This window comes from Anoplophora glabripennis, unplaced genomic scaffold, assembly GCF_000390285.2.
Source record: "Anoplophora glabripennis isolate ALB-LARVAE unplaced genomic scaffold, Agla_2.0 scaffold55, whole genome shotgun sequence".
NCBI lineage: Eukaryota > Metazoa > Arthropoda > Insecta > Coleoptera > Cerambycidae > Anoplophora > Anoplophora glabripennis.
This window is the reverse complement of record NW_019416774.1, coordinates 1,490,277-1,514,367: the sequence shown is the minus strand read 5'-3', so window position 1 is coordinate 1,514,367 and position 24,091 is coordinate 1,490,277. Positions and strand designations below refer to the sequence as shown.

Genomic DNA, 24,091 nt, shown 5'->3' with positions numbered 1-24,091 from the left:
TATTTCAATTTGCGGGGCAATTGTGCTTAAAAAATTCGCGTTACAAATTTAAAGTTACTTTGTGCATCTAAAACGTACTAAATAGGAACATAGAAATAAATGCTTCTGTGTAATTAGATGCTGTGTAATTTTATGAAAAAATTGTGATGAAATTCTTTATGTGAAACAATCAAATTATTTACTTATCAGCTACTTATACCAAAACTGTTTGAACAACTGCAGTTGATTTGTTACTTAGACCGGGAAAATTAGCGATAAAAAAAACTCGAAAAAATTTCTATCCGCGAGATTATTGTAAAATTGTCTAAAGGAACATAATACAAGACATCTCTCATCCCGTCAGTCAAAAAAGTTTAATAGCTAACTTTTCTATTTAAACAAATAAGTGAGAAAAACAGTTTTTTCACTGCAGGGAAAAGTGTCAATTTTTTAATTTGTTTATAACTATCGCGTTTATTGTTAAAATTTTATAAAACCTATGACAAGTTGAGGGTTTTGTCATACTTTAAAAGTGTGCCAAAAGTGGGCGCTGTAGGTGCAATAGTTTTCGCACAATTCAATTTGTGTATAACGTTCAAATTGATGCGCGCTGTAAAATTTTGCATTATCTCGGCTTCTATTCATCGTAGAAACTTCTTTTTTTAACTGGGGTAGTTCGACGAAAAAATAACAATGGACATATTTACGAATTCGTAGAATAGCCCTGAACACCAGAAAAAAATGCATCTTTTATACTTAATTTTTTTACAAATTTACAAGTTGTCTGTGAGTCACTTTTCGCTAAAATTGATGGTTTTCCCTGCAAAGTGAAAAAACTGTTTTCCTCACTTATTTGTTTAAATAGAAAAGTTAGCTATTAAAATTTTTTGACTCGCGATATGAGAGATGTCTTGTATTATGTTCCTTTAGACAATTTTACAATAATCTCGCGGATAGGAATTTTTTCGAGTAAAAATTTTATTTGCCTGGTGTAACTGTGTATGAACGAAATTGTCAAAAATGTACTTAATGCGTTAACATATCGAATTTCGCGATAAAACCATTAAAAAAATCAAACCTTTCAAAACTTTCCGTAACAAAATCTGTTTGCTACGGGTTTATTTGTTTGCTCAGGTATTATTTTACCCAACCAGAGCAACGAGTATCTAATTTTCTGTACGAGTGAATCTTTTGTTACGGTTCATTTCGTTTGTATTACATGTGGACGTGAATACAACCCCAATTAAAAAGTGTTATTGATTGATAAATAGGTCATGTTTTTATTAATCGTACGTATGCGCTTGTTTCCATTAGAGGGTAATACTCGTATTTAAACAGTCAACAAGAAAATCCAACATATTGTTGATTAAACCGATTCGTAAAATTGCTAGGGATATTTACCTTTCCTTAATTGAATCAGAATGTGCAGTGTTGCTTTTATTTCATTGTTAGTGAACGGGTTGATAATTGGTGTAAAGTTTAAACTCGTAGAACCAATAAATACCTTTAATTGAAGAATAATTCATTATTATTTAAGTTTACGTTAGACGCAATTTTCAGTAATAATTGCACCCAACTTTTCTACTACTGTAAATAAAATAATATACTAAAATCCAAAGAAAAAAGAAAAATACGTATTAATTCGTTGCTGTATCCAACCAGCTATTGTTCTGAACAAAAATTGTACCACAATGAATTGTTAGTTTTAAAAAATCATTATAAACTTCAAGTCATTCACTCAAGAATTTGTTTGAAAAATATTGCATGCAAACAAACTATTTTTGGCATTTTACAATCGCATACCATTTTACAGTTATTATTTTTGGAAATAAAAGGTTAATATATCAGCTTACTGGTTTGGGAACTCAGGAGCTGTTAAAACCTATACAACTCTAGAATATCAGATACTTTTAAATCTGCTGAAATAAACAAAATATATGTGCATGTATGGTAATGGTGAAAGGAAGAAATAAAAAGAAAATAGAAACATGGAGATAAATAATAATAAAATAGAAAATTTTGTAGAAAAGGATGAAAAGTAAGAAAAAGTTATAATAATATCAATAATAATTTAACAATATGGGATCATTGTGCAGATAACAGTTTTGATTGCAATTTTGCTTTAAATAAATTACAGGACAGAGAAAGATCAATAACGTTCTGTTTATTAATACATGAAACTATATTATAATTAAAAGAGCGTTTACAAATTTGCTTGCCATGATAAGGTATGTTTAATATATGTTTTCTGGGAATGTTTAAATTATGAACGTCAGTCCTGAATTTAATTTTCCTATGTAGATATGGAGCTAAGATAATTCCTTTAGTTTGTGTGAAATTCTTTGTGTGCATCTGATTCCAAATATAAATCTAAGACACGAGTTTTGCAATTTTTGTAAACGTTTAGAATCGATATTATCCAAGCACGGACCATACACATTATCACAGTAATTACATATGGATAGAATCAGGGAATCACATAACATTTTTTTATATCTCTTTTCAGATAGTGTCTGTTCGATTATACCATTTCCAACATAGAATACGCTTTCCCAAGAATACTAGTTACATGCTCTTTAAATCCAAGATTATCAATCAATAATAAGACCTAAATTTTTTGCCGAATCTTTAAACTCTAGATATACTATCATCATTAATTTTTATCATCAGTCTGTCCAATAAGTTAACTCTAATGTTGTTGACACAGAAAAGCAAGACAGCAGATTTGTTTGGGTTTATTTTTAACAAATGATTTTTAGACGCAGATGCTAAGTTACATAAATCGTTATTAATCTGAAAGTTACCATGGACTACTTCAGAGGGATTAAAAAATAGTAATCCGCATACATATGATACATACTGTAAACCAGCATATAATAACATTTAAAGTGGAGACATAATACAGCAACGGCCCTGATATACTTCCTTGTAGCACACCAGACAGCATGATACGAGGTTGTGAAAATTTATTATCGAGTGATCCTCGCTGCTTCCTATCACAAAGAAATGAGGTTATTAGCGATTTTCTTATCTTTTTTTATTATTCAATATTCAATATTCTTCAATATTCATTAGAACAATTTGTTTCTCGTTTATGTAAACTTTATGAGACCTAAAAATTGTCCAATGTGGCATATCGGATTTATTTGGTAAGGCTTAAGAAAATTCAGTTTGGTTCCACGGCAATTATAGTATTTGAAGCAACAAGGTCATATTCCACTCGTACAGAAGTCTTCCAAGATTCATATCTTTCAACTTTTCAAGATGATCAGTTCCGGAGGCAGATTTTCAAGAAGATAAGTCAATTTTCTAGGAGCCACAAGAAGCTGACGAACCGGTGACATAGCTAAGGTTTTATGATGACGAAAAATCATCAGAAGATTTCCGCATCTTTACTACTAATTCCTGTTCACCAGAATATACAACTTCAAGGTTTGTCTGCCTTACGACAGAAGAAGAAGTAGAAAACTAGATCTAAAATTGTAACCTCTTCACCTTGAGAGACTTCTTTACAAACTTCTCAAGGAAAACGGGACCAAGCGACTTAACAACAACTTAATGTAGGAAAAGATAATGGCAAACACATTATGCAGTGAATAATGTTACTATATTTTTTGGCTTGGTTCATGTTACATATTGGCTATCTGTTATTATGTAAATGCAGCTTTTTTAATAACGCAATTTTTAAATCATAAAATAATTTGAGTATATAATCCAAGGAGAAAAATAAAACAGTAATCCATATTATATCACTTTCATCAACATATCTTCTCAATGAAACATCACTTTGCGGTATGTACAATTTGCTAAGTGGGAGCAAATTTAAGAAATTGGAGAAATTCTCCTTATGGAAGGAAAGTATTAACTTCGGTAGGTGGTTGAACGCTATCTGGTGTATATAAGAAATGTGAAATGATATTCCTAACTGACTTATACATATAGGCCTAATTGTATTCACATTTTATTATTACTGATTAAATTAAGTTTTATATACTTATTTTTTTTGGATGTGTTATTTTGGATACAATATATGTGACATAAAAGAAATATAATTTGTAGACAATCTCATTGAATACCCAATCACGAGACACTTGTTTTTCTAAACGATGTGTCTTATACTTTTAATAATATTTTCCAGAGAAACAAATAGACTGACTTTGCGCTCAAACGAATTGAAAACAAATGGAAAGGAAATAGTACATTTATTATTCAACGGACCGAAATTGAATAATGACCGTAAAAATCCGTAGCCGTGCTCTGTTTCACAGAATCGAAACTAAATATTACCTGATGAAACCTTTGTCCGCCTCCATTGGACTGTAACATGCCATCCTGCATTGTGCGAAGTACTAAATATCTGACTCCTGGCGTAGATTCGCCAGAACAAAGAAAAGTTTTGGAACTTCCAACTTGATATAATATCGCTCATCACATCAGCGTAAGTGTGATGAGAAGTTAACATTATGTTGAGCATGTGTCTGGCAAAGTTACATGTCAGAATAAAACCGCTGTGCTGTTCATCAACTGCACTTAATTCTCTTAGATACACATAATGTGTTTAAACGTATTTGTTATTCATATCACCTGTGTTATATGCTTTGAGCAGTTTCATGGAAAATGCATCCTAAGTAACGTCAAATCGTCAAATGTTTTAATTTTTGACATTTACATAATGTATAAAATGTCACTTGAGCAGTTTATTTTGAATTATCCTGAATAATTTTATGGTGATTCGGCATTCTTTTAAAAGTGGAAGTTATAGTCTGTAACCGAATTCTCAACATGCATTCGATACCGTTTTGCTCTAGAAAAAGAATTTTTACTTGAATGAAAGAAAGATGGGGAGATTGCTACTGTTGCTGAGAGCAGCAATGACATATCAGCAGTATAATTTGTCAGCCGATCCTACCACACATATACCGGTTTTGAACTTGTGAGTCCTTATCAGTATGCCGTAGATGAGATAATTAACGAAAGATGCAGTTAATTTGATAGCTTAAATCCAGGGAAGGAGTAAGTAAAAGAATAGCAGAGTGCTATATCTGTTACTCTATGCGTGAGGCCTATGTTGCGACAAAAAGTGGCAAAGAGCGATCTGTATTGCAGGCACCAGCTCTTTGACATTTCGTATGCAAGTACTGTACATTTTCTGACCATCCTGTGTACTGGTTCCAAAAACAACTTGTTTTGTTGGAGCAGTATATTACAATTAAAAAAATATAGTGCCTATTACGATGAAAAATATGGACTAATAGTACTACGTCGTTTTACGCTGCTTCATATATCTGCTTTATGATCACGATAATATATATTTGTTAGTACTAAATTACTATGAGCCCGCAATAATTTTGTGAAGTAAACAACTAGCTAGCTTTTGTTAAAAAAAGCATAAATTCAACCACAAAGAAGGAGACGACATCAGACATTCCGCGCAGATTTAAGCGTTGTCGTTAGATAAATAATTAAATTGAAAGAAAATACGCGGCCATATCTCCCGCCCACTTAGAACATCCCGAAATGTTTCAGCCACAATAAAAGTAAAACCTCAAAGTAGATGCGGCAACTTAGGGGTATAAAAGCTGTTAGACCAAGCCGCCCGGCCAGAAAGTCATTTCAGAAAGCCAACAATGCCCCTCTCTCTCAACTCCTGTAAATTATGACATTTCTACATAAACCCTATTTTCCCTTTCATTTCTCATAGCTTTCAACATAAATAACACACCCTGCCGCCATTCTACCGCTTACCTCTGTCAGTTTGGCCAACTTTTTATTTTGTAAGATGACTGATAACTAAATCCCGGGAAGTGGTTCCAGACATGGTCAAGATTTGGAATTAAATGGAGTGAAAAACAATGTTTTTTTGGGATCCCTTTATTGTAGAATAATATAAGAACGATAGGATGACGCAAACAATTTAGTACGTATTAAATTAGAAGCTTAATCTGTCGGTTTTTAGAGTAAAATGTATAGTTTTGTTAATAATAATTATCCAAACGTTAGGCTCAACAGTTTTATTAAAAATGTTTCTTGATATCTCCCCCCATTCAAAGGATATATACTGTTACGTCTATAGAAAAATATGCATTGTTTCGCATTGTTGCCGTGCCCATAAAATATTTTTATTTTTGTATTAATTGGTAATATAAATTATTTATTTCTATAAAGTCATACTGCTAATTTTGAATCTTTCCTGACGCTCATAAAATACAGAATCCGCTTTTTCGTTGAGTAGGCATTATTTTTTTAATAAATCTTGTAAATCGGCACAATAATTAATACATCGCAATGTTGACAAAATCAGTACATACTTCTGTTCATCTGCTAGTGTTTAATTTCTCAATTAGGACGAAATTTGAAATTTTATGTCAAATACTTATATCATTATAGTGTAAAGGTCATCTGGGTTTCCTATTTGGTTTCGTTTTCCTGTAATGGCGGTTTACCACCAGTCCTTAAAATTTAATAAACATACACGTTTATTACATTAGTTGATGGCTACAACTCTCGAATTTACCGAACCGAATTTTTTAAATCTATGAAGCTTAGTTGGCATGTCGAAGAATGATCGCTTCATATTTAAACATTTTTATTAATTTGAATTATATTTTATGATTTTATGATTTTATACTTGACTTTGTACCTATAAGTTAGCTATTAACATTTTTGGAAATAGTAGATTTTGTTTAAGCTTGAAGTTATACAGAGAGATAATAGTTTTTCTTTGCTATTAGTGGTTCTGTATCTTTTATGCAAACGTGTGTAGTACTCCTGAATTAAAGTAAATGAAATATTTGTGAACACCACTTTTTTTACTATGGTTGCCTTTCCAAGAGATTCCTTTGTATACATACAATATGTATAACAATTCACACTGATGTAGTAGACGAACTGTTTATTATTATTAAACACAATAAAAAGCTATTTCAAGAGGGTCTTCGAGATGATTTTGTAGGAGGTTACAGCGTGAGCGAATGGAAGAAATCTAAGCTAGGATAGGGTGATTGTCTAAATTATTATGCGTACTAAAATGAAAGTCACGCTGAAATATAGTGCATAAATCCGCTGGGTTGGTCCCTAAGTAAACAGGTTTATGATTTTATTTGCAGAAAGAACATAACAATAAAGTGTATATAACATACTTTTATCAATGTTCGCTGGGAATATAGCTTCGCTTAAGTCTGTGGTATTTGAATTATAATTGTTTTAACTGCTAAAAATAAGTATTTACTTGTCTGTCTTGATCTTCAAATAAATTGAATATTTAACTTGATAAAACCGTTATTGGTGTTTTTAAAGTTTTGAAGTTCTTACTTTTTTATTCAATTGTGTATTCCTGCTACATTATAACGAGAGAAGATATCAATATCTTAAGTATTAGTAGACTGGTACACTTCCCTTTGGGTTCAGGTTTTTTTATTCTGTACTTTTCAGTTGTTCTAAATTAAACGTTTAAGTCAGCTAAGTTGTCAAAAATTCAAGAATACCTTAATATCGTTTGGATTTTAAACCAAACCATATTACCAATTTTTGACTCAATACATTTTTGAGGAAGACAAGGTAATACAAAAACACAAAAATACAAAAATGCAAAACTACAAAGATACAAAGATAGGAAGACACAAATATGCAAAGATATTGCTTATCGAACATTATAGTGTATACTCTATAGCATGGTAGAAAATACCAGTTATATGGTAAAACAAAGACGGTAACCAAATGTCGATCTTATGGTAGTAGAAACATGTAAATCCAAATTTCATCCATATATATTTATTTAACAGAGAAATAGTACAAATTCAGGGCTCTGTATAATTTTTTTTGTAGCGTTGTCTTTTCTATACAGGCTGCGGTAACAGCTACGAAGTAGCTTAAATGGAGGCAAAGTTTCGTAATCAGGGGACCAACAATATGCCTCTAAAAAATCAAGGCTAACATGATTAGTTTTCGAAATATTTGAAAAAAAACGAAATTTTGGAAATCCGTTTTTTTTTGTTTCAGAAAAAACGGAGAACACTTTCTCATGGCCACTTTTTGCCCTCTATCGAATGGCATAATCAATTTTTTTTATATATAACGTTTCGTCTCTCCAGGACCATCATCAACTTGGATGGATTTCACAGGGTCTAACGACACTTAGAGTGTACGATAATTCAATAAACAAAGAAATCTAAATAAAAAAATTTGTTAAATTTGGAAAAAATACACTGAAGTTGAATTTTTCGAGACAAAACGTCTGAATCTGGTTAGGGCTGAGGCAGTACAGTATTGGGGGTCATGAAGGCTTGCAAAAAATGTAATAAAATTTCCAGGGTCGTATTTAAAAAAAGTATAAAGTCGAAAATCGATCTATTAAAAATACTGAGAAATTCTTCATGATAATGTGTACTATGAGCGGGTATTATTTGGCGTATGTGACGTGACTACTAAAAAGTCTATTAATATTTTTGTCATAGCTTTTTTCAGTTGAATGATTTTTTCCGATATGATAACAAAAACTGCACCCACAAAAATATAGTAAAAATTCTCTTCTCCTAAAGGCCATATCTGGTCGTTATCGACTAGAAAATTGATCAAAAAATTAAACAGCTTCAGCTTAACATTATCAAAATATCTTAATTTTTCTGAAAAATCGCATTTCATACTTTTCAAAAACCTTCTTCATATGTACTGCAGAATTGTTAAATTTAAGCAAATTTTATAGTTATTGCTTCAAAATGCTTGTGCATATCAGTACGTCCCTGTGTAGATTTCCCCCTTAAATTATTCACTCTTTATTAGGGACCATCCTGTATTTACAAGGGTAATAATTTAATTTTTATCATTAGGGCGTTACTTAAAAAGATGTCAGAACGTCTATCTAATTACGGATTATTTGATGTAAAGTCATTTTCAGCATATCTTAAAAAAACAAAAATTTCGCAGGAAAGTTCCTTTCAATTTCATCCAAAAAGAGATAATTTTATGTCACGGTATGACACACCCTGTTTATTGGCAGAAGCCATTAAAATCTTTCGGGTATCGTGGGGTGGTATTATCATTAAAGAAATAAATTGCTACTGTTCCCTCTGACATAACAAATAATCTGCTTACTTCACCCCAAACAACAATTTTGTAATTTAGCAGGGGATATCGCTGAGATTAATTTGCCTAAATTAGACATTTATTATTAATTTCTCAAGACTTAGCAGGAGAAATATTCTTTTTGATGAATATGTTCCAATTTATACAGGCTGAACTAAATTTGATTACCGCTACAGGGTTCTCGTAAACTGGAATAGCTACGAGAAAGATTAAACAAGGAGTGAAGTGCCTATCTTGAAGAATTTAAATAAACCTTTTTCCTTGTCTTCGACTGGAATTTTGTTAGTGACACATTAATTATCTTAAAATTCTCGACTAAACTCTAATAAATCTCTAAAAAAGACAATACTATTAATTATCAGAATACGTAATTAATGTATATTAGTGTTTTAATTATTTTCAATTTGTTGTGGTTTTATTTAGTTTTGATTAATTTATTATTTGACGACAATTTTTAGTTTTAAATTAAAAAATGTGAAAAGGAAAATAGTATAATTTGTAACAAGAAATCAGTATTGTTTTTTTTTTAAATAAGACCTTACATCTATCCAAAGCTACCTCTTCTAGCCGCTAGACAGCGCCAATGTTTGCAAAAGATGTTTTATTGTTTTCCAAATAACGCTTTTCATAATTGAAGAAACGCATTTCGAGGTTCCCAATAATTTCTGATTTTTATTAATTTCAAGCATCATTTTACAATTTCAACCATTTTGATTACTGAAAATGCAAATTTCCAACGTTATTGATTCGTATTTGTTCCGTGAGGGTTTAATAATATTTGTGCAATAAATCAAAAACTGTGATTCCCCTTTCAATAACTAAAATATAGTAGAGTACTTCGGGATCGTTTAAAAAAAGATCTGTTTTGTTTGTTTTGATGAGCTGTCCTAAAAGCTTGTTGCATCGTCGCTGTTACCCTCTGTAGATTTTTGTAAATTAAAATTAAATACGATTTCAATCAATCTAAGAGTATTATTTTTAATAACTCGAATCGAACAAAATTGGTATAAATAGAATTTAGAATTGAGCACTGTTATAAATCCGTTTATTAATTACCAACTATCTGTTAGATAAATTGCGGCTTTGGGCCGTAAATCAAAGAAATCGATTACATTTGCAAATTGCTTAGATAACCCGAGCGATAAGGATGAATAATCCACATGGAAGTTAAAATATAAGGGTATATAGCTAGAATTTATCCCTTAATACTTTCGCGTCCAATTCCAACATTTCTTTAATTGTACGATTACGAAAATATGGTAATACAGGAGATAGATACAAATACCCCAGTCGAATTAGAGTTTGAACGTGAAAAAATTATGAGTAGACAATTTATAGTACTTTATGTAGAGTGATAATATCAAAAAGTAAGTCGAAAGAGTGACACTAATTGGCATTTTGCAAATAAGTGACAAATTTATGTATTTTTTAACTTTTTTTTACTGTTCACGTTAATCTAAAAGACCTATCGGAAAATTAAAATTAAATTACCTACAATTTAAGGTATCTAAAAGTCATATTCCACCAATTTTGTTTTTTGCTAATAATTGTTTAACTACTAAACGTTATTTTCGAAGTGCTAATTGATCCAAAGAGATGTATTGAAAAAGAAAATTTTCAAAAAGTTGAAATTAAGTAGTCCCAACTAACAAAGTATCTAGGATGTGTAAAAATCGCTATAAATAAATTGTTCCAGGGTTAGGCAAAAGCCGCTCGGGAATTCCCTCTTTTTGCATTGAATAGAGCTTGTTTTTACGGCAATTTAAAAAAATGATAAATCATCTACGCCTCTTTGTTCCCAAGATAGCTTTTTTTATAACGTTAATTGTTAACTGGACGTATCGGACTGAGGTTTTAGAGGCAATTAAAAAAGGGTTAAACTTTTGTTGTCAGTAAGTTTTACATTTATAGTTCACGTAACGTTAATGAACAGCCTGCAGGCGGGAGAAAGAGCGCCAAGTCCGCGAATGCGCGTGAACGTCGCTCTCGTCGCGCGCTAGTTTTGACTTCAACGTTTCAAATTCTATTCTTAAAGATCAAAATAATTTAAATGTAATACCTTAACAGCTACGACTCGAATTTAGAAAACACCACCCTGTGTAGGCAACAACAGCAGAAACAATAGCTATAGTATTATAATCAACTCGTTTTAATTTTGTTACACATTTCATTTAATGTGTATATTGCGTGCGAGGTAAATCAATTTTCTTAATACTATCAAATGGGAAAAAAGCTTTTGTTCTAACACGAAACAATTCTTTTCAAAACAATATATACAGGCTGTTACAAATTCGCTTCTCACTACGAGGAGTACTTTCAAGGAAACAAGGACCAACATTGTTAATAATAAAGTTTTAAAGTTCGGTTAATTTCTGAACAGACCTCGTATAGCATTTGTTAAAATCAAGGCTAGCTGAGTAACAAAATATTATATATAATTTATTTTTGGTGCTTATCAGTTCTTGTAGTTATACTTTAATTTTCAATGGGTAAAGATATAATTGAGAAAACAGTTGACCATATATATCGGAAAATAAATTTCATTACTCTCGTTTTCTTCCTTTGGGACGTGTATAATGCGTAACTTTCATGTAATAACTTTTTAAACTAGTTAAAGGACGCCAGCTTAAGTATATTACGAGTTTCTCTTAAAATAGTCTTTGCACTTTGAAGAAATATCCTCTGAAGTATATAAATTGCATATCTGACACTAAATTCAGAAAGTTTGCTAACAAGTTCCGTTTTTAGTAACATAGGTCAATGGAATATAAAGATAAGTTAGATAAGGGAAAAAGAAAAATTTATATTTTCGTTGGGTGATGGTAATGTATGACAGAAGGTACATATAAATTGTATCTACATCTTTAGCTCTAGTGTTCTCTATTTTGGCCAGTACGGCAGTACGTATTTGAATCCACTATTTTTCTGTAATGCCTTTCTTCGAAAGTCGATCTAAATTTGATGATTTTGTATTTTTGAATAACCTTTTCATAGAAAAATATAACCCAGTAGGTAGATTTTAACAGTGATTATGTAATTATGTATTTCGACTTTTTATAAAAAAATTATCTATATTTTTAATTTAAACTTATCTTAAAAGTAATCACTGAAGTGAATATTTTAAATAAGTGACCTTTTATTTAGTAAAATGCGAATTTACACTACCATTTAAAACAGTAGAATCTTCACTAATTAATTACATTTTGCAATCCGTGCAGAACATCAACGTAAATTAACATCGATCCTCGGGGACTAATAAAGCCAACGAGCAAAAAAACTTTTATTTGGTGGCAAATATCTGCAGTCTGTTCACAGACTTGGTATTACACCGAAAGTGGACCTAAATGTGTGCAAAGTGTATGAAAAATGTAATTTTTAATCAGGTCATGAACATTTTCCATCGTTTTTCAAAAATAAATGTTATTATCATTATTACTATAACCCACATTTGCTCGACTAGCTTTAGGCATCACTGCATTTAGTGTTTTAATTTTTTTTAGCAAAATCACCTCGTTGGAGTTATTTTGGATTTAAGGAATATAAAAAGATTAATCTGATTATTTTAATAATGTTCTATTAAAAATGTCGGAAAGGTTAATTCTCATCTAATGCATTTAGATGAATCTATTATTTTCCTAGGTTCAGGGCGTTAAAGTATAGCAAATGTTACAAGTCCTGTAATTTTGTTAATCTCAATTTTCATCATCCTCGGCACGCCAGTACTTCTTCATGAATGAAGATGCAGTACATTATTCTGTCCTAGATTGGTGAACTAGCAATCCCAATGCTTTGTTTCAATCCATTTCACTAAATCGTGCTTAGCTTAGATATAAAGAATGCCACAAGCCGCCTTCCTCAGCTATATGAAAATTTTACTGGATGCTGATTTCGTATAAATTCTACGCAGGCCATATGTATCCTGTAGTCGAATAATATTTTATTAATGGAATTACAATTGATTCACTACATACAATTTCATGAGGGTCAAATGCCTAGTAAATAGTAACGCATAAAAATAATTTGTAGGTAAACGGTAACAGAAAAACATTGTGATGTTTTTAGGCGCGATTCAATAAAATGGGTTAGTGGGTTTGGGAACAAGAAATGTGGCTCCCTGGTAGTGTCGGAATTCCCATAATTTATATTTTACAATGATTACAGTTGGAAGGTCAAAATAAGGGTCGGAAATTGGTATTTATCACGAACCCCTTGGTTCTTGCTTTGCGAATTCCATGATCACGCCTAATGTTACAGTTGATTTATATAAGTAACTGGATATGATGATGATTAAGGGTCTTGAAAATCGCATTGTTCTTAAAAATATCTTAATTATCGCTATTCATACATTTATAAACAATAAACAGGAAAACAGACAGACACACAGTTCATCAGAAAAATGTTTTAGAAGTTTATAGAATAGCAATAGCGAAAATAAAATAATTTTGTTGTTGTTTGTCATGTTCAATTAATAATGACAATTTTCAGTACCGATTTTATATGTGTAGCTTTTATTTTCAATTATAATGTTAATTACTAATTTATTTCAATTTCCGACATTATTGTCATATCCCCATTAGGTTTGTTATTTAAATTACGAAAACTAAAAAATTTTTCATTGGACCTGAAAATATTGGAAGCGGAAATAACCAAGTAGAATAATATTTTATGTAGTTAAACTCTAAATTTGTATGAGTTCATAGATGTTTATATAACCAATGATATTAGTGAGGTAAACTGATATTGCTTTGACAGTTTTTAACGTCGCTTTTGATTGTCATATTTTTGTATATTTCAACGAATTCTTGCCTTCAATTGTCACCAGCCTGAGTTAATTAATAATTTAAAAAAAAAACAATGAATTTCTAATTATTTCAGTCACTACTCAAATCTTTGTAAAATAAATTGTTGTCCATTTGAGTTGTAAGATATTTATTTGGAAATAAAAATAGAAAAAAATATTATTTTTCCAATTTTAAAATTAGTTTTAATGAACAAAATCATATGACAAAATTTAGGTAAATCGTATGGTTGTAATATTAGTATTGCAGCTGCTGTTGATATCTGCAAGTTACAGGTGGCAACAAAGTTGTACAAAGAGTGATTTACTTACAAAGAAGTCGTCATTCGGTACAGCTTTTCAGAGCCACTGTCTCTTATTACCTACAAAAGACTGTATTTGCTGACATCTAACGCATCATTTGTAGAGTTTGGAGACAAAGAAAGAAGTGACCGAGGCGTGGCAATTTCACTTCAACCGTAAACGTCGCCTTTTTGCGGTCATATTTGAAATTTATTTTTATAAAGATCCGATTAACTGACCGAAAATAAATCTGTTAACCATTTTAAGCTCTCGCAAGAAGCTAATTTTGTAGAGTCAATACACTTTTTGTAACTTGTTACCACTTTTTTTTAACTTTCCTTTTTATAGCAGTGAAATGTATTTTTAAACTTTAAATTTTCAATAACAAATTTTATCGGCAAATCATAGAAGTAGGATGACATGATCACTGGCTCTGAAGAATTAATTACAATTTTTTTGAGATTATAAAACATCACTTTTGTAATTCAATTTTCTCAAGAAATGCCAATCTGCAAGAGGCAGATATAAATGTTTTTTTTTTAGTTAAACTCCTTAAACCACAAAGGAGGTAAGTATTATTTAACAATCGAGAACGATTTTGCGCCCGAGCGGAGCGAGGACTGGCAATAGAGTCCGAGACTGGTAAATTATACTTACTGCTGCGTGGTGTATAACATTTTATCTGCTCCCACAGTTCTTTATGGTTCATAAAATAAAGATTAGGTTTTATTTTTTGACATTTCTTAATCAATCCATTTTGACATAATTTAAAATCTTGCAAAGTCGCCTTGGTTGTTTGGATTTTCTCGTTCCTAAGATGTTTATAAACAAAGCTACATAAAAGTTGCAATTTTGCTGGTTTTGAATTATTATTTATAAATAAGTGATTTTCAAATAGAAAGTGTAGCAAATTCTGCTTGCGAATTTTTATTGCCCGAGAAGTCGAAAGTGGGCTACGGACGAGCATATACAAATTTCAAAGAATGGTGTCAGAACTAAAATACTGGTGTTTCTGAAATGTCACTGCTAGCATATTTCATGGAGGATTCAAGAACTTTAAAGTCACCGGCGAGTTTTGTGGAGTGAATACTCAATGATTAAGTTAACTATTTTCATAGAAAAGAACGTGGATATATCAAAATACCCCAAACTGAGAGCATTTTTGAAACGTAAGAATGACGGTTATACACCTAAAAAGTCCCTTTTACAAGAGAACAAGTAAACGATTTTCTGGTTCAGGCACCCGATAACAACATATTTGCTAATGAAGGTAGTGACGGACTTTGGCATTGCAGGAGCATGCCGCTCTGTTGAGTTATGCAAACTTACTTTGCACAACGTCAATTTCAAAGAGTTTCGTTGACATTATTATAGTTGCAATTCCAGATTCTAAAAATGGTATGTCAGGTACGTTTACAATTACTTCTCGTCTGGGTTCTGTTTCTCCCCTAGAAATATATCAAGATTAGATTGGAAATTAAAACTGAAATTTCAAGCTTTTTTATGCGCTGTCAAGCAGGTAGATGTTACAACCACCCAGTCGGCAAGAATACCCTTTCTATGATTCCTAATAAGATTGGACAGTTTTTGAAACTAAATCATCCTGATAGGTATACAGGCCATTCATTCCGAAGAACATCGGCAACGTTATTGGCTAATACAGGAGTAGATGTATTAGCAATCAAGAGACATAGTGGGTGGAAATCAGCCATAATTGCAGAAAGTTATGTTGCTGACACTTTAAGTAACAAAAATGAAATAGCCAACATGATACTTTACAATGACGCTTCAACTCCAGGTTCTAGTAGTACGTCGCATCAGCTGTTTCAATGGATCAGTCAGATAATATTGAGGCTTCTATGACTGAAATGGAGCAGTCAAATAATTTTGAGAAAAATGTGACAATTAGTAAACGAGAGGAGAATAATTATCCTTATTTTATAAATGTTACTACATGTAATAAAATGTAATGTTTATCAAATATTTCCATTTTTTTTGTTCATAAAATATGCATTTATAACTCGAAATCGCTTTTTTCCGTAGCATCTTTCTCATTTACGGTAAAATCCACTTGCCCCTTAAAAACAATGTATTAATACTCTATTTACTATAGTGGGAGCAGATAAAAACTTTATCTGAGGCGCTGCATTTCGAAATACGAAAAGCTATAACAATTTATGATTAACTTGCTGTATTGCACAACTATGACTGATTAGTGATTGTTGAGATGCAAACTACTTTATCAAAGGATTACAAGATCTTCTCCTTTTCGATTAATCTATTAATTTATATTGTAAGTTTTACAATTACTTACTACAACATAATTAACTATTTACGACGCACTTACGATGTACGTTCCGCAACTCCGTTCCATCTACTTCATTATGCGCTTTGCATAGATTACTTCCCCGAGCTAGGTCTACATAGGCGCTATGCACTTTACACCGGTATCTCATATCTCGTATTAATTTTAAAGTCTAAAACCGGAAACTAGCGAGTGCCCCGCATTGAATTTTATACCGTTTAAGGCAGTAATTTTGTAGCCGGTAATTGGCGTGCCTGAATATTAATCTGCAACAAAGGCGGGATTGTGTGTGAAGTATTTGTAATAACAGTGGCATGTTATGTTGAAAGAAGCTGCATCAGTCATCAGTCGACAATATTTTATGGGATGTTAAATTATTGGCGAGTGTTACATTAAGCTATGTTTCAAACTTAAGCTGATGGCCAGCGCGCTGATTGTATCAACTTACATACTAGTCATGTTTCCATAACACCTAAAAATTTGTAGGTGCTATCAAGTAGTCATTTTGTGTTAGGCGGTACAAAGCGATATTTCACACACTTGGGATTGGAATACGACAAATTGTTGGATCTTTTTTTCAACAAAGCGTGAACTTAGCACAGCGGACTCTTTTATAGCCCCACCTGCAGCAGGTACTTGGGGCAGGGACGTCGCGCTAGTCGATATTTCTCCACAGCGATTCTGTTCTGCATTTTGGTTAGTTTTTCTACTGTTTCTGTATCTATATCACTGTCCTTATGACCTTTTGCACTGTTTTTAAACTTAAATTTATCCTATAAGGATTTTCTCCATAGGCATAGTTAGTTCTGGGTGAGTTGGAAGCTAGAATGATGATCTAGGTACAAAGCAGTGCGCTCGCAACAAACTATAACGATTTATTTTGACAATAAAAAGCTCATTATTGTAAGTTTTTACAAAATGTTGTTATACAGGTAGGCCAATTATGACATGCTAATAATTAACATTTGAACTGCATTTTCGTGATACACTTAAGATAGACCTACACTAAAGAACACTGTTAATTCTGGATGAAAATACTCGGCGGTTAGTTGAAGGAAAATGATTGTCCATATGGCCCATAGTCTGGAAAGCAAATTTTATTGCAATTAAACACGATCGATTAGACTTTAAATGCCCTCTTATGTCAAGCTTGTCAAGGTTTGCAAATGTTGGTAATCCTCGAAAAACTTCATTCGTCAGCACCGTTGATGGCCAGCTCGTTGTGGGAAATGTAAATGAATGTAATTTATTTCTGAAAAAAAAAACATCCGTTTCATAGAACTTCTGAAATAATAGAAACATTGGAATTAAGAATTTTCTAATTACCAAGGAATTTTATCATAATTTTCGCATGTACCTTAATTTATTCCTAAAATATGTTCCCTCAACTCTTGTAAGAAATTTAAACGTCTGTATCTACCTTGAATAGGTAGATATATTTGTTGGGTACATAATAAAGCTAGGCATGCCTCTAGTTCAAATTTACTGTTCAATAGTTATCTGTAAATGTTAGTACTAGGTAATGAAACATCTGAGCCTCTAAGAAGCAGAACAACCACAATACCACTATCCGCAGTCTGCGGGGTGATTTGCAGCTATGCTCTTATTGTTAATTATTTAACTATCTATAAGTAGAAAGCATAATGTCTCCATGTATAGAATGGTTTGTGTCTTCAAAAACAATAACACTTATAGACCAGAGCGGATCTGTCGAAATATGCCACTTCTTGAATGTAAGAGGGGGCAAGCTAATTTTTGCTGGATTACCTTCAGTACAACTCTGGAAAAAAATTTCATATCCATAAGTTATCGGCAACATAGATAAATCAGCGGAAAAGCTGTCGCTCGCACACGCGAAAAGTTACTCAAAACACGAAAATTAGAATGCCCTCGCAGCAATTAAAATATTTTTAAAAAATTATCCAAAAAACTTGATTATTTTGCCTTTTTTTCATCAATTATTGCTATTTTGCAACATCGGTAATAAATTTAAACATTTTAACTTACAGTATATTGTGCAAAATTCAATTCTAAAACTTTTTTACAATATTCTTCCAAAATACATAGGTTCCAAGATATAAGTAAAAAACTCAGAGAAAATAGGTATTTTTACAATTTTGAAAATGTTCCGGACCTCGCCCAGATCTAGGGACCTACACTTTTATTATGTGAGTTGTACTGAAGGTAATCCATAAAAAAATTGCTTGCCCTCTCTCACATCCACCTCAGAACAGATCCGCCCTGATCTATTAAGCAACATGCCACTATTATTGGGCGTTGTTGGCACTGTTAACTTAATGTTCAAGAGGGTATATAATATTTAATGTTCAAACAAGAGGCGTTATTGTTACTATCCATGTTGATAACAATGTGACGTGATGCGCGTATAATTAATTTAGTACATTTTTCAGTATAACAAAGTTTATATTTTTCACTATTGCATTATGTAGGGGGCGTTCAACACGGGACAAATAAGCTCGGGGCAATTTTCCCATGAAACTTTAAATAATTTCCGTGTTTCGGGCAAACTACAATTTACATAAAGCAACGCTACGTGTAGCCGCACAAACTCCACCTTTAAGGGAAGACGCTGCTGAAGTTTGTAACAGGGGACAGCCACGGGGAAAATCGACTAAGTCGATTAATTTATTCAATGAATTAATTTAGGTTGGGGTAACGACTGGAATATGTTAGAAATGGTAATGGATGCACATAAGGATAGAGCCCGTTTCCGATTAGTCACGGGTTAGGTAAAATTTTGGAAATGGTTGCGGAATAATTGTATTAAGACTGACGCATGATTCTAATATAATATTACTGATACATGAAACTAAATTTACACATATATTTTTTCTTATATACCTAGCGAAGCAAACGTCAGTGATATAATGTTTGTTTTGCACAAGCTCATTTCCGCATTATTTTCAATTTTAACAATGGTCGTTCACGAATATTTGTCTATGCAAGTGTGAAGGTGAGACCACGTAGTATCTAAAATGATCAGCAAACAAAAAGCTAGACTCATTATTTATACCTTTTGATTTCCACTCCACACATGTAGATATATACCGATTGTATGAATATTTGTAACAAAAGCCGGGACTCGTGATAGATTATTTGTTAGTTCTCTGAACGGATGGGCCAACCCAGTCAACAATAATTATTGAAAAGTTAAGGGTCTTCAAGTAGGTTTAGGGTCGCTATAAAGTCGTTGAGAAACTGGTGCCTCTTGTCACCGAGAGTAATAAATTTGCAAAGCTCGATCATCGTAGTCCTTCGGAAAAGGCCTCATGGAATTTAGCAGTGATTTTGAACAAGTAGATTTAGATCGTTGGGGCCATGTGTTGGGCATCTGGTATTCGACTAACTACGTCGGTTCAGTCCATGGTGAAGGGAAAATTCGATATTTCTAATAACGCGCGAAATAAATTCGTAAAGACGTAGGAATTCCAAGATATTTAAGTAAGTTAGAATGTTGTGAGGAAAATAATAATAGATCAAATAGCTGGTTTTTAGGCTGATTTTCCAAGCTATAAGAATAGATTTACATTTAACATGGTATAGTTAAGCCATTTCAACCCCTGATATTCCAATAAGATAAGAACAGAAACTTCTGGACCCAAGAAATGGGCGTATCGACGCGAGGTGTCGAATTCAGGAGAGATCTCCAAAAAAGGGCAGTTTCTCCTTGAAATTTATTATTTATTATATTTTTATTATTTTAGTCTATATTGAAGCAGTGCGCTTATTTCAGAAACACTGTATTTGCAACGATTATAACTGTTTGAGGAATACTGAGAGAGTAGCTTTGGCTTAAAAGTTATGTTATTGGGAATATGATATGGTTTTTTCCGTATAGGAGCTGTAAGATTAATTATTATTTGTGGCTTGATGTCAACCCGTCAGTGTAGTACTAACTCTCTGCAAGATAGTAGCATCTCTAAAAGCTTTGTACTCTTTAACTCTCTATACGGTATATTCCTACAAGCATCCTTTCCTGTTTTCTATTAACAGGGGCAGCAAAATGCTCACCAGTATGTTTCTAACTAGCTACTTTTGTGCATGTTTTCCCTACCAATTTGATTTCAGACCTTTGATCAAATATTCGTATAGTCTGTGCAATATTTGTTGAGATAGAATTCCATGAAAATTATCGGAACTAATGTAACAGTTTATCAGGCAGGGGCGTGCATTGAAATTTTCTGCCAGTGTTCTTCTACCTCGGGTGTTGAATGCGGTTAATTTCAGGAAAGTAATGCAGGGCTCTTCTTGAAATTCTATCTCAACAAATATCGTACGGACTGTATACAAGGTGACTCAGAACTTATCCAAAAAAAAATTAGATGTTCAGGGAACTCTTACAAATACAATTTTGTAAAAATATCAAAAAGGGCGGTCCGAAAATTATTTAAAAATACACTTCTGCACGGCACTGGAAACTGGTACACTGTAAAACCTGACACCGCACAATGCGACCGACATGGCGGCGTGATAAAAACGGACAAAAACTTGAGAGAATTTTGCAAGGAAAGGAATAAATATAATTTTATAGAACCTATTTACTTATATCAGCAAATTCAACTGCTTTTGCCACTATTGCTAATATTAATTAATAAAATTAATTTGTGGTATTAATAAAATAATTTGACATACCTGATGTTACAACAACTGTTCAAAATTTTGTCCACCGACGTGTAAATACATTTGTGAACATCTTACTTAGTTTCTATGAACTAACACAAATGCTTCACCATAAATTAAACTCCAAGTTGCTTTACAAGCAAGCCATTTTTGACACTATTAGTACTAAAAAACTATTGTAAACACTTTCGCAACGATGATTGTAAAATCGGATTTCAGTATTCGTAGCCGCTTATTGCTGACGCTAGAGACTACAGTTGTCCAGCTGTGTAATGCTTGAAAGTACTACAACTTCAATAATATTTTTCTAGGAAACTATAAGGATTTTACAAAAACAATTTTTACGATATTGACGCCATTTTTCATGCGTATCAATTTCCAAGTACCCTGTATAGAAATGCGTTCTGTAACTCTGCAATCTAATAGTTGTTGGGAAATTTATGAAAACTGAGCGATTTGGAGAGTTTTTATGCAAATCAATTGCCGTTCTAACTGGGTCGTCCGAGTGTAAATTTTTACAGGAACATAATGGTAAAATATAAAGACGCCCCTGGTTTTAACTGCGTGTAATGACGGTGATGTATGGCCCGGGCCGTACGCAACAGTGCCCCCATTTAATACGAGTATCCTACTCCAATCTCGGTCGTATAGTTGGAAACACGTAAACACAACCGTGAAAAAGGCCACTTCCTTTTTCACACGTCGGAGGTGCGGAAAAAATTAATCATTTACTTTTAATGAAGGTTATGCCGGCCCATTTTAAGCGGCGGCTTTTCCCGTGCATGGAAAAAGCTTTTAATAAACACAAGGACGGAGCAGGCGCACGAGAAATGGTTAATTAAAATTTATGTCGGGATTTTGTTAGTGTTTGTGTACCCGCTTCATTTTAAATGCAAAAAATACGTCTGTTTTACCACCGCTTTCCTCAAATTTCACCGTTTCAAGTTAACTCGTTGGATCGCCAAGGCTAGAGGATCTACCTGGTAATATCCACGGTAGTTTTTAAAAATTTATAAAACCCTGTTGTTTCCCCAAGTTTGCGCAGAACTGTTCCCTTTGTCAGATATATGACCGGTATTTTCACTTCAGATAAAAAATTCAGGATCAATCATTCCTGTATTGTCTCATTATTTTTCTATCAAAACTGTAATGGAGTTTAACAGGAATTTAGGAGATACGGAAAAACTAAATGCAAAACATGCTGAAATGCAATAGTAATATTAATCGTTTGTTCGTAGAACATTTTAGATGGAAGTCCCATTGTATGTATTTATTAAATTTATTTCCATGGAATACAATACTGACTAACGTATTTATTAAATATGTCTAAATATTATAGCATGATGTTGCAAAACCGTGTTGTGTTTTTTTTTAAAAGAACAAATTTAAACTATTAAAAACCCAATTATAAAGAGAAACTCATTCGATCGATTTTTCGAATTGCTAACTACAACTGCTTCTTTCAGTGTGAGATTTTTAACTGAATGAACACGAGAAAAAAAAAACAAATATAAATTGCTATAATTTTAAACAATATTTGTTGCGGAACACTCCGTTTCCAAACTGTGACATACAAACAAATTGATTTAGTGTCTTATTTCCTTTGATGTCACTTTTATCGTTGAACTTTTGAATTAAGATTAAGTTACAATGTATTTGTGCGAAATAAATTCGCTTTACCGAATTGTTGATACGTTTATACGCATTCAGCGAAAAAGGATTATGTTACACCACTTTAAAAATTGTAGCCGGGAGCGACTTAGATGAGTGGATGCTCAACATCTGTTGGGAGTCGACGGTGTATGACAGTATAAAAAACGAGGTTAATAAATTATCTTGACACATTTATTTTATTAAAAAAATTCTTCGTCGCCAGTGAAGTTAAGTAAAATATATCTAAGATATATTTTATGATAAAGGTAGCTACTGAAAATGTGGTATATATTCTCTTAGTAATATCTACGAGTTTCATGAAAATGTGATTGCATAGAATAATATTACAATTTTTTCCATTAAGTGTTTGTAGAAAAGGGGAAACTTAAGTTTTTTCTTTTTCTGAAGAGAAAGCGGTTCATCATTTAAAATTTTTATATTTTTTGCTTATTCTTTATACAATAAGTTAAATAAAAGAATGGACTACATTTCCTGTTATATTTTTAATAAATTTTATTATAAAATATATGTGATGCCTTTCGAGCCGTTATCTGAAAAGATACCAGCTAAAAAGAAATTATCTATTTCTATTTCATTTAAGTTATCTCCGGAAAACATGAAGCAAAATCAGGTATTCTTCAAATTAATCGTTAATAGCGTATAACATATACAGGGTGAGTCAAGAAGAATGGGTTAACACTAAGCTGGAGATACTAGACACCAAAATATTATGTTTGAGCTTATCGTGCCTTATACGAATGTCGCTCGAAATACGGGGTGTGAAATTTGTGGTGATTTTTTATTCTCAATTATTGATAATAGTAATAATAAGAAACCTTCTCGAGAAGTAGAAGGCGTGTATGGTTTTCACTCATGTTTCCAAAATTTCCGTTTAACTTCGCAAAGAAGCTCTCAAACGCTTCACACAATAGAACCGCAGCTAACGACACCGTTAGAGCAGCCGCCAACAACGCGCTGCAAAGTTCAAAAAATCACCCCAGTTTCGAATTTCGGAAAATAGAAACTTGTGAAAATTGCGAATTTCGAATGGGGAAGCGCATAAAAACACCACCTCAGACTACCCTCCAGGTGACTACAATCCAAAGATGAGCAATTGTCCAAATTTAAGTCGGACTTGGCTACAGTACATCTACGATTCCATCAAGGAACGTGATCGAACGTCTACCCTAGTACCTTGCAGTTCAATAACCAGGAGGTGTAGTACAATTTAAATACTCATTTATTAAATATATCCCATTTTTCAAAAGAAATTGTGGTGAAAGGCTATCTGGCACTCATCGTGGGGTTCAAATATCCAAAAGACCAAGAGAACCAATGCACACTGGGTATGA

At 32.5% G+C, this 24,091-nt stretch overlaps 1 protein-coding gene across 1 annotated transcript in view; it reads right to left on the bottom strand.

Annotated features, from left to right (window-relative positions):
- LOC108906053 (limbic system-associated membrane protein) overlaps positions 1-24,091 on the bottom strand; it is a 522,137-nt gene that overhangs the window by 30,201 nt on the left and 467,845 nt on the right. The window lies entirely within an intron of this gene.